Source organism: Colossoma macropomum, unplaced genomic scaffold, assembly GCF_904425465.1.
Source record: "Colossoma macropomum unplaced genomic scaffold, Colossoma_macropomum, whole genome shotgun sequence".
Classification (NCBI taxonomy): domain Eukaryota; kingdom Metazoa; phylum Chordata; class Actinopteri; order Characiformes; family Serrasalmidae; genus Colossoma; species Colossoma macropomum.
This window is the reverse complement of record NW_023494801.1, coordinates 9,299,420-9,308,663: the sequence shown is the minus strand read 5'-3', so window position 1 is coordinate 9,308,663 and position 9,244 is coordinate 9,299,420. Positions and strand designations below refer to the sequence as shown.

Here is a 9,244-nt window from a genome sequence, read left to right as displayed (position 1 = left end):
TGACCTTTTTACTGACTGGTCCAAAAGGGCAGACCATTTTGGCAAGCCACCATAAAGCCTAATATACTATAGAACCTAATACAGTCTTACTTAATGTTAAGAAATCAATTGACCTCTTGAACCCAGGCATATTATTTAGTAACTACTATGAAACTAACACGTGAGTGATGCAGTTATGAGAGTGGAAGCGAGTCCGTTAGAGTTTAAAGGGTTAACCATCAAACAGTCTGGACAGCATTATTCTGTTCTATAATGAAAAAAATTTCAGTGACAGGTTTTGCCACATTGTAGAAATGTATATTTACATGCGTCTATTTTACATACATTTAATACACAGTTCATTTTAGAGTATGCAGTCTTTTGCTGTTACAAAGCCAATTGTTCTTCACTCATAGTGATTCCCGACTGCAGTTTAATGACCCCACCTGCTTCTATCTGTTGAAACTGCCAGCTCTTGTTTGTACAGCACACTTGTGGCTGAACGATTAGGGCAGAATATTGTAGCGTCGGTGCAGAAGAAGACCGGCAGTCTCCCATTTTCACTTCAGGAAGATTTAGTGAAACTGCAGGCACAGAAGGGAACTACACTTACGGGGGGAAATGAGGACAGATCATCAAAGGCAACCGTAACACTTCTAGCACGCTAAATAGCTAAAAAAGGGACATGATTTACCGCAAACAAAACATTCATACATCTGAACTTTAAAACAAGAACATGTAACTCATTAAATGTAACTAAACAAAGGATGTGGAGAGGCGTACATTCTGGGAGTCCTCCACACATTCCTCTTTGCTGTCCCAATTGGCCCAAACCGTAAGTCCAGTGGTGGTGCCACAATATCAAATTGCAATTTTTCTGACCAATGTTGTGACTGCGACTTACATTGTGATTTCTTTCTGTAAATTGAGGTCCAGATCTGTTTTTGTGGCCAAAAAGACCAACATATCCACTTTTTCTGGCTTGAGGAATGAATTCTGAGTTTTGTGAGTCAGACTGCCAGTTAGTTGTGGTTGCACGTGGGTGTTTGGTTGCTTCTGATTGGTCTAACTCATCTACAAGCAGTTCACAAGTTCACAGTGTCATTAGGTTCAATTTCTCACCTTAAGCTTCTTACATCAACAATAAGGATGTTGTGAGCTATAGTAAAAACTGCAGCTCTTGTGGTTTAAAAATTGCAATTTTGATGTAAAACTGATTTATCTGCCAGCCCTAATAGTAAGCAGTATTGGGATCTCACTGGAGTGGACTCTATGAGATAGTAGGCTGACCATACTGGACATTTCTTTTAGCTTCCTTAGCAGCCCCTGTTATGGCCATAAAAATAAACAACGCTGAATCTAAGAAGTCATCTAATATCCTGTGCCTTCAATTCGTGGAAATGAGGAAGGAACTGCCTGTGTGTCCATTCATTTGTCAGTAAGAAATCAACATATTTATCAGTAAGATCACAGCTTAACCACCACACAGAGCTAGGCTGTTTTGCCTTAACCGTCAGTCATGTGAGAAATTTGTTAATATGATTTATGCTGTATGAATGTGTGTAGCTTACGTGTTGGCCGTCATAGTTCATGACTAAAGAAAAGTCTGGGTTTGTTAACCAAAAAAACCCCACTATTTCTAGTGTGTTTCATATGCCTACAGAGATCAACAGTACTACCTTCTGGCTTCTATGCTGATAAGAATTTTTACAGTTTTCCTGTTAAACCTTTAAATTACTGTTACCACAGGTAAAGGTTTACCAGAGGTAAACAGCTGTACATCACCCTGTTGTAAGACAGCACTGTAAGACTGCTGTATGTAGGTGAAAGGTTTTTAGATTTTACTGTATTATATATTTTTTTAGTTTCTTATATTATTACTACGGGTATTTTCGTACGGGTCTGTGTTAGACAGTCGTCACAGTCCTTTAAGGACAGAAATCGATCAGGGCAAACCTCACGTTACCTGTCAATACCAGCACACTTTGACTGTATTAAAGTTGTGATGACGTCGACGCTGCCAGTAATTCAGATGACTTCCAGCCGAGCTGTTCCGGGAACACGCGCGGTGCCCCCTCTGCTGCACACGCTCCACGAACGTCAGCCCGGGGGGAGGAAGCGAGAGTCGGAACGCTCAACCAACCCAGGCCAATAAACAACGGGCGCGGACAAGCTCGCTGGGCGCCGATCCCGCCCCTACTGCCGTTCCGGCGCGCTGATTGGACAATATTTCACCGTCGCGCCGCTATTCGCCGAACGCTCGTCAATCAAGGCGAAGTTCGAGCCGTACTGCAACTCCTTCAGACAGGCTGCTGTGGACTAACATTTTTTGGCTCGTAACAGAAAGTTGGGATAAGTCTGGGCGTCGAACACGTCTGGTTTGCCTCTTTTGTTTGATATTTACAGTATTTGTAAAGATTTTTTTCACTGTGCCTGTTTCATTTAGCGGCGGGTCGTAGACTTTTGTCAGTTTTTCTCTGAAATCTCGAACCGCGTACACAGAGGGTAAGTAAGGCACCCTATGAACGTCCCCACTTTGACGCGTTCCTGTGAATGTGCTTTGTTATTGCTTTTTCAGGTCGTTGCCAGCGAACTATAAGTTACCAGTTACATAACCTACAGAGTTCTGTCATGTTCCTTTATGTTAAAACGTCAAAAAATGTGCTCTAGTGGAGCCAGGCTCAGGGTAAGACCGCAGAACTGATCCGAAAGTTGGCTAATGTTGTCGGGCTGCGCTTCTGAGAACACGATGCTGTGTGAGCACGGAAATAAAAGCCGTCTGAGCCCACGGGTTTCGTCCGATCCGTTACGTTTAGCGGCGGGAATGCCCCGTCCGGAGCATGCTTCTGCTTCACCTGCCCTAAAGCCTTGAATCCCAACAGCTTCTGTACAAGGACACGTTTAAACAGCTTTTCTCTTTACTTTTTGCGCTGTCAACACGTTGAATGTTCGGTTTCGTCAGTTATACATCAGAGCGTTAACGTTAACATAACGCTATAGGCCTGGCCATGGTCAGTGTGGCTTTTTTTCCTCGCCCAAGAAGCTGTAACCACTTCTGCCCTTGGTGACAGAATATTTACATTTAGAAAACAAAAACTTTATTATCCACGTTACGCAAATGTGCGAAAACACACGTGGCTTGTTTTTTTGTTTGTAGCCCAGGGCGTGCTGCTGTAACGGGTTTCACATTTGCATAACAGATATACCTCTAAATATCGATCTGGATGGCTTGATTTCTCTCTTTCTCGCCTCTCGCCTCTCGGGGTAGTCCCTTGCTCCCGTGACGTCATCCCTTCCAGTATTCGGATGGAGGGAATCCTCTCGTTTCGTTTCTGACTTTTGTCTGCTTTAAAGTGTTTGTGTGAGTGATATTAGTGATAATTTTGGGCGAGGTGGGTTTCTTAACTCTACATGAACTTACTGTTTCCCTGTCCTGCTCCTGCAGCCCTGCACTGCACACTGTAATGTTACCCATAGGGTACCACAGTTTGCACGCTGGGTTAAAGCAGTGGTTCACTGAAAAATATAATGTTCCCAGTTTCCACCTGACCCCAAACGTAGTTGATCAGCCAAGACAAATCTAAGGTCCCAAGTTGGCCTCTTTACTTTTCCACTGAAGCTACAAGGTTAGTGGAGCTAGCAAGTAATGGAAGCCAAATCATACTACTGTAATATATGCCTGGTAGCACCTGTGCAGAACTAAAGAAGCAAACGTCATACGCCAAACATGTCTTGGCTGATCAAGTACGTTTGGTGTCACTGTGTAAATTTGATTTCTCAGTGAACCATTCCTTTAACCCAGTATAAACAGTAAGAACGGGATTCCCGGGTAGTGGGCCGGGATTTTACTGACTTTGGTGCCTACTGTAAAGGTCAGGAATTGCCAAGTTGGCAAAACATTTCCTCACCAGGGACTTACAGGCTTTTTACAGTGTTGAGCAGTAATACACCTTGAGCTAAAAAGTGTATATTCTTAGGCCACATCTACTGTTGAGGCCACTGAGCATGATAAAAGCTTTAAGATGTTTTCATTGTTTTTCATGCAGTTGCTGTATAATAAGCCTCAGGATGTTATAAGATTGGAATTCAAAGGGGTAAGACAGGTTCCCATATTTTTCAGTCCCTTTTTTAGAACTGTTGACAGATGGACTTGTCCACATACTTTAGTTGTTCCTCATTTCTATGACAAAAGTGTTATCTGTGCTAGTTAGTAAAGGTTTTATTACCATAGACACCGCCTAACGTTTAAAAGCCCATGGGAGTATTATAGCAGCTTAGGGGACTGTTTTTAACTAATGATTCTCAGAAGCCTGTTGTCATGATTACTCAGGGTTAATGTATAGAACAGGGGGACATCAGGAGCAAGACCAGGAAATAGTGACCTACATCCATCTAGCCTAGGTGTAGCCCAGGGAACCTAGATTCAGCACACGTTACTGTGACAGCAGTTGTAAAATTAAGTCCAAAGATTAGTTTGCGAAATGTCTGAAAGTGCACGTGAGCAACTAGTAATATAAGAACAGAAACAGAACTGAGGAGCGCAGCAGTCTAACACAAGAGAACAGAACTGTAATACCTGAACAGTAATACAGCTGTACAGTGGTGGGAAGTATTAAAACAGAGCAGTAATATGACAAAACACAAAATGACTACAGCACAATAGAGTAATACGAGGCAGCACTATACTATTAGAGATGGCATATTGGTATCGGGCTCATATCAGCCGAAAAAAAGCTGGATGGGATATTGGGGGGAAAAAAAATCCAATCCAGTCCTTTAGCAAGTCTGAAACAGCGCTCACTCACACTGTGTGATGTGATGTTGTTACCTGTGTATTTGTTCCTGTGATGTAGCAGAGTGATTGAATAGTTTGGGCATGATAGTCTCCTTTCAGATTCTCATCTTAAGTGCTTCAATCAAAAAATAGCTCATTTTAAAGCTTAGTAAGTTTTTAAAATATCAGATCAGCGATGGCCGGTACTGGTTTTGATATCGGTGTTGGAAAAAGAAGTGTGTTTTGTGTCCCGTCTATATGGTAGTACATCGGAACACAAAATAACAGCAATACAGCAGAGCAGTAATACCACAGAACAGTACAGCAATACAATAAAAACTCAAGAAAATAAGTGCAGTACAACAGAACAGTAATACAAAAGATCACAAAATAACTGCAGTACAGTAGAACAGTAGTACCAGAGAACAGTACAGTAGCCCAAAAGCCGATCCAATGAACGCAATACAACAAAATAGTAACACCAGTGAACAGTGCAGCAGTTAGAACAGGACACAGACGGACTGCAGTACAACAGTACCAGTGGTTCCAGTGCTACTACCACAATACCACAGTATGGAAATAGTAGATTGCTGGAGTTCATTTTAGATTCATTTTCTTGTTATGTAATATTCTTTAGCCAGTTTTGATCATGAGCGATGCAGTTTGCCTTTCATGCGTATGATCTTTTGTTTTTCACTATGAGGAAATGCTTACGGGAATAATCTGAACCAGAAAACTTCCTTGCAAAAATTCCTGGAATTACAAAACCCAACAGGCCACGTGTGCCAGAAAACATCCTGTTTAGTTTGTCTTTGTGTATGGTGACAAAGATGAGTCTGGATGTTAAGTAAGCATTTGAATCAAGTAAATTCAGTGTATTAGTTCAGTCCTTTATGGACTTTTTGTCAAGTGCAGGAACAGGGGAAAGTCCTCATGACCAGGATTTCTAACCTCAAGCTTCTGTTGAAGTTCAGATGAATTGCTCAATCTGACATTAGGTTTGTTAAAAAAATTGGAAAGCAAAAGTTTGGGCACCCCTGGTCAGGTTATCTTGTCAATGTTTTGTTGATTTTATGTGAAAATAAATACACTACAAATCCTCTACAGAGAACACCTTTCTGCACATTTAAAATCACAATTACTGTTTATATGCTGAATTTAATATATTGGGAAAAAACATAAAATGTGGCCTGTGCAAAAGTAATGGCACATTTTATGTTTTATTTTTTCCAATGTTTTCAATATGTCAAAATATATGAAAATACATTAGAATTGTGCGCTGCAGTTTGCAGAAAAATGCTATATTTATGTTTGTTCCCTGTAAAGAATGTGTACTTCTTTTGCTTAGAAAATTAACAAAACATGTAATTTGACCAGGGATGTTCAAGCTTTTGCATAAGACTGTATATCGACACTGTCATATCAGACCATTCTTAACTTTAATGTACTTCAATGTAACAAGTTTTACCTTTGGACCATTTTTGTTTGTACATTCATCATGAAACGTGCACACAGTATAAAGCACAGCTGGCGTCCTCAAATTAAGTAAAAATGAAAGAAAGGTTTTGATATGACAGTAACAGTGTGCTTTGTTGTGCTTTGTTTTCTCTTGCCAGCTTTCCCAGGTGTTTTTCATTGTACGCTGAAGCTTTGTGAAGAGACTGAGTGTGGTGCAGTGACTTAGTCTGGATTGGCACGGAATTGTGCAGCTTTGAAAATCTCATCCTCAGCTAGCCTCTGATGAGTTTTTGGAATTATTCTGTTTAAAAGAGCTTGTGTCTTACATTTTCTTCAGTTTTATCTGGTCTACATAGTAGGACATTTGTGTAAATACCAACAACAGTCATCTTTTATTTTAGATGGCCATTTTGTCCATCCTCTCTTTATCCTTCAGAATCAAACAGGCTGTTACTGTGTCTTTGAGATCGATATGTGTAAATTAGCTCCTTTCTGATTGGCTGACCTCTATTGTGTATCATTCACGCTCCTCATAACTTTAGTGTGAGGGAACAAGCTGTTCAGAATGGTGTATGGACTGTGGAGTGAATGGCACATTTTGAAACTTTTACCGTGTTAACATCAACCCTTTAGCACTGGCAGCACAATAAGAGGAACCAAAACAGAAATCCAGTTAATGGCTCTTTAGAACCAAGCTTCCTCAGTGAACAGTTGTGTATGTTGAATCTTGAGGCTGCCAGTTTTTTTGCTGTGTACAGATTTACACAACTTCAGGCTGCCATCAATTAGGGTGCAGTGGTTCTTATGTAAGATCCTGCTGTAAGTCTTCAGTGTTTTGGTATTGTTTAGACTTGCTTTTCACTGATAACCTGCAGTTTGAAGTTTGAAACTATGGATGCACCAATACTGATGGTAGACTGATGCACATATTTTTCATGTACAAATCTGATGATGCCAAGGCATAAACATTTATAAAATGTAGAAATTGGGATTATAACAGCCTGGATTAGCGTTACGTACATTTCTGTAGGTTTCTGTATTTCTCTAGGGGTGCAAATGCAATAAACTGAATAAAGTAAAGATGTTTCAGCACAGTAACCAGCACTGTCTAAACAGTCTGCTCGTCCAGAGTACAGCAAGTACATCATGAAATCAGTTTGAAGTATCGGTCAAATAACATCTGACCAATGCTGATCATTTTCTCTAAAGCAGTTTTCTACTGATTCAGATGTTTCTGGTTTCATTTTGCCTTCCTATTTGAAACCTCTGTTATAAATCAGTGCTATAGTTACATAGAGAGAAAAAACTTGAGGAGAAGCAGCATTAATGAGAAAAAACTTGGGGGAATAAAATGGCTTAAGACACAACACAATCTTTCTTTGATAGCTCTGTGATCTTTCCATAAGCAGCATGGATCAACCAAGAGATGTAAAACTATGCAATACACCATTTAAAAAGTGGACAGCATGGGAACAGAAAGTAGGCTGTTGGTATACTGTTGGGCAGCCAGAAAAGCCAGGCTACCATTGCTATGAATATATATTTTGAAGAAACTTGTTACATGGTGTCAGTATTGTGGAGTTGCAAGTGCATCAAGTGCATTTTCCTGCAAAAGGAAAGTGAAAGTTATCTGCATGGTCACTTTAATTTCGTGACTTCAAGAAAATGGATGAAAAATTCCCCACAAGTTTCAAGGTAGAAAACCAGTTATCACCACTGAGCTAATAATTTTTTTTCTTTTGAGTTGTAATACGGAGAACTGCTGCTATGGTAGCTGCACATTCATTTCTGTGTCATATTGTTGCGAAACTCCTTGCACTTTCAGGAAATTGTAAGAACCAGCTGTCAGCTGTTAGTCTCAGTATTCATAACCTTTGTGTGTAGAAAGTTTGAGAACACCGATCAAATTACATGTTTTGTTGATTTTCTGTTTCTGTTTATTTGGTGGGTTTAACATACTGGATTAAAAAAAAATATATATATAAATATATAATGTGCCATATCTTTTGTACAAGCCACATTTTACGTTGTATTTTCCCCAAAATGTTACATTCAGCAGATAAACAGTAGTTGTGCATTCAAATGTGGAAGTTAGAAGTTTGTTCCTTGTAGAGGACGTATTAACTTATCTTCACTTACAAAATCAAAAACTGTTCATTTAGTCGAATGAGTTGCTAATATTTTTTGTCCTTAATAGAGAATGAATGACTTTGTTTACATCAAATTGACTGAATTGTGCAGAAATTAAAACAAAAACAGTAGAATTCCCTTTTAATATCTTGCTGTTGTTTTAGATGAAGTTTATATATTATATCTGTCATCTGCAGTAGGGACCACTGGGGTTTCTGGTCTTCTTGCTTCTCTTGCTGTACTTAATATAAGACAAGCCTGTAAACTGAGGGTCTCTGTGGGTGTGTGCAGTTATGGGTTTTTCAGTCCTGTGTCAGTTTCATTTAGACTAAGGCTTCTCATCCTCAACAAGGTTTTGGGCAGCGGACCAGTAAAATGAAAGTGTGCATGTGTAGTAAGAGGGAAGTGGAGAAGTGTTTGCAACAGTGGGAGTGGGAGGTGAGAGACTAAAGGATGAAACTGAACTGCCTCATTTTGTCTGCAGCGGAAAAGGAAGAAAGAAGCTATACGTCAAATTGATTAGATCAATCCACAGCAGTTATTTTAGGACTGGCAGAGTTGTAAACATGTCAGGAGGTGCGTGGCTCTCAGCATTAGGTATATGTACATTTTTCTTAGGGTTTTTTTTTAAATAAAGGTACTTAATGACATTTTAAATACTGTGGTTATGAGGACCTCAGAGACAAAGAAACCAGCTGAACTCTGAAAATCTTTGAAATCAAAATGCCCCCTGTGTTTTGATAATTATTAAAGGGCCTTTATCATAGAAAACTGAATTTTCCTCATTTCTTGAAATGAATGAGTTTGTTGTGGCATGCAAGCAGTGTTAAACTTTCACAACATACCATTTACTTTCCAGTCCACAGATGCATATATGGAAACAAAGCTGCAAAAGCAGACTGT

General features: G+C 39.8%; 1 protein-coding gene across 2 annotated transcripts in view; it reads left to right on the top strand.

Annotated features, from left to right (window-relative positions):
- Nucleotides 1-2,258: 2,258 nt before the first annotated feature.
- stat3 (signal transducer and activator of transcription 3 (acute-phase response factor)) overlaps nt 2,259-9,244 on the top strand; it is a 39,697-nt gene continuing 32,711 nt past the window's right edge. For both annotated transcript variants that reach the window (XM_036590073.1, XM_036590072.1), the window contains exon 1: nt 2,259-2,484. The gene's annotated coding sequence lies outside the window, so the exon portion shown is untranslated. The remainder of the gene's footprint in view (nt 2,485-9,244) is intronic.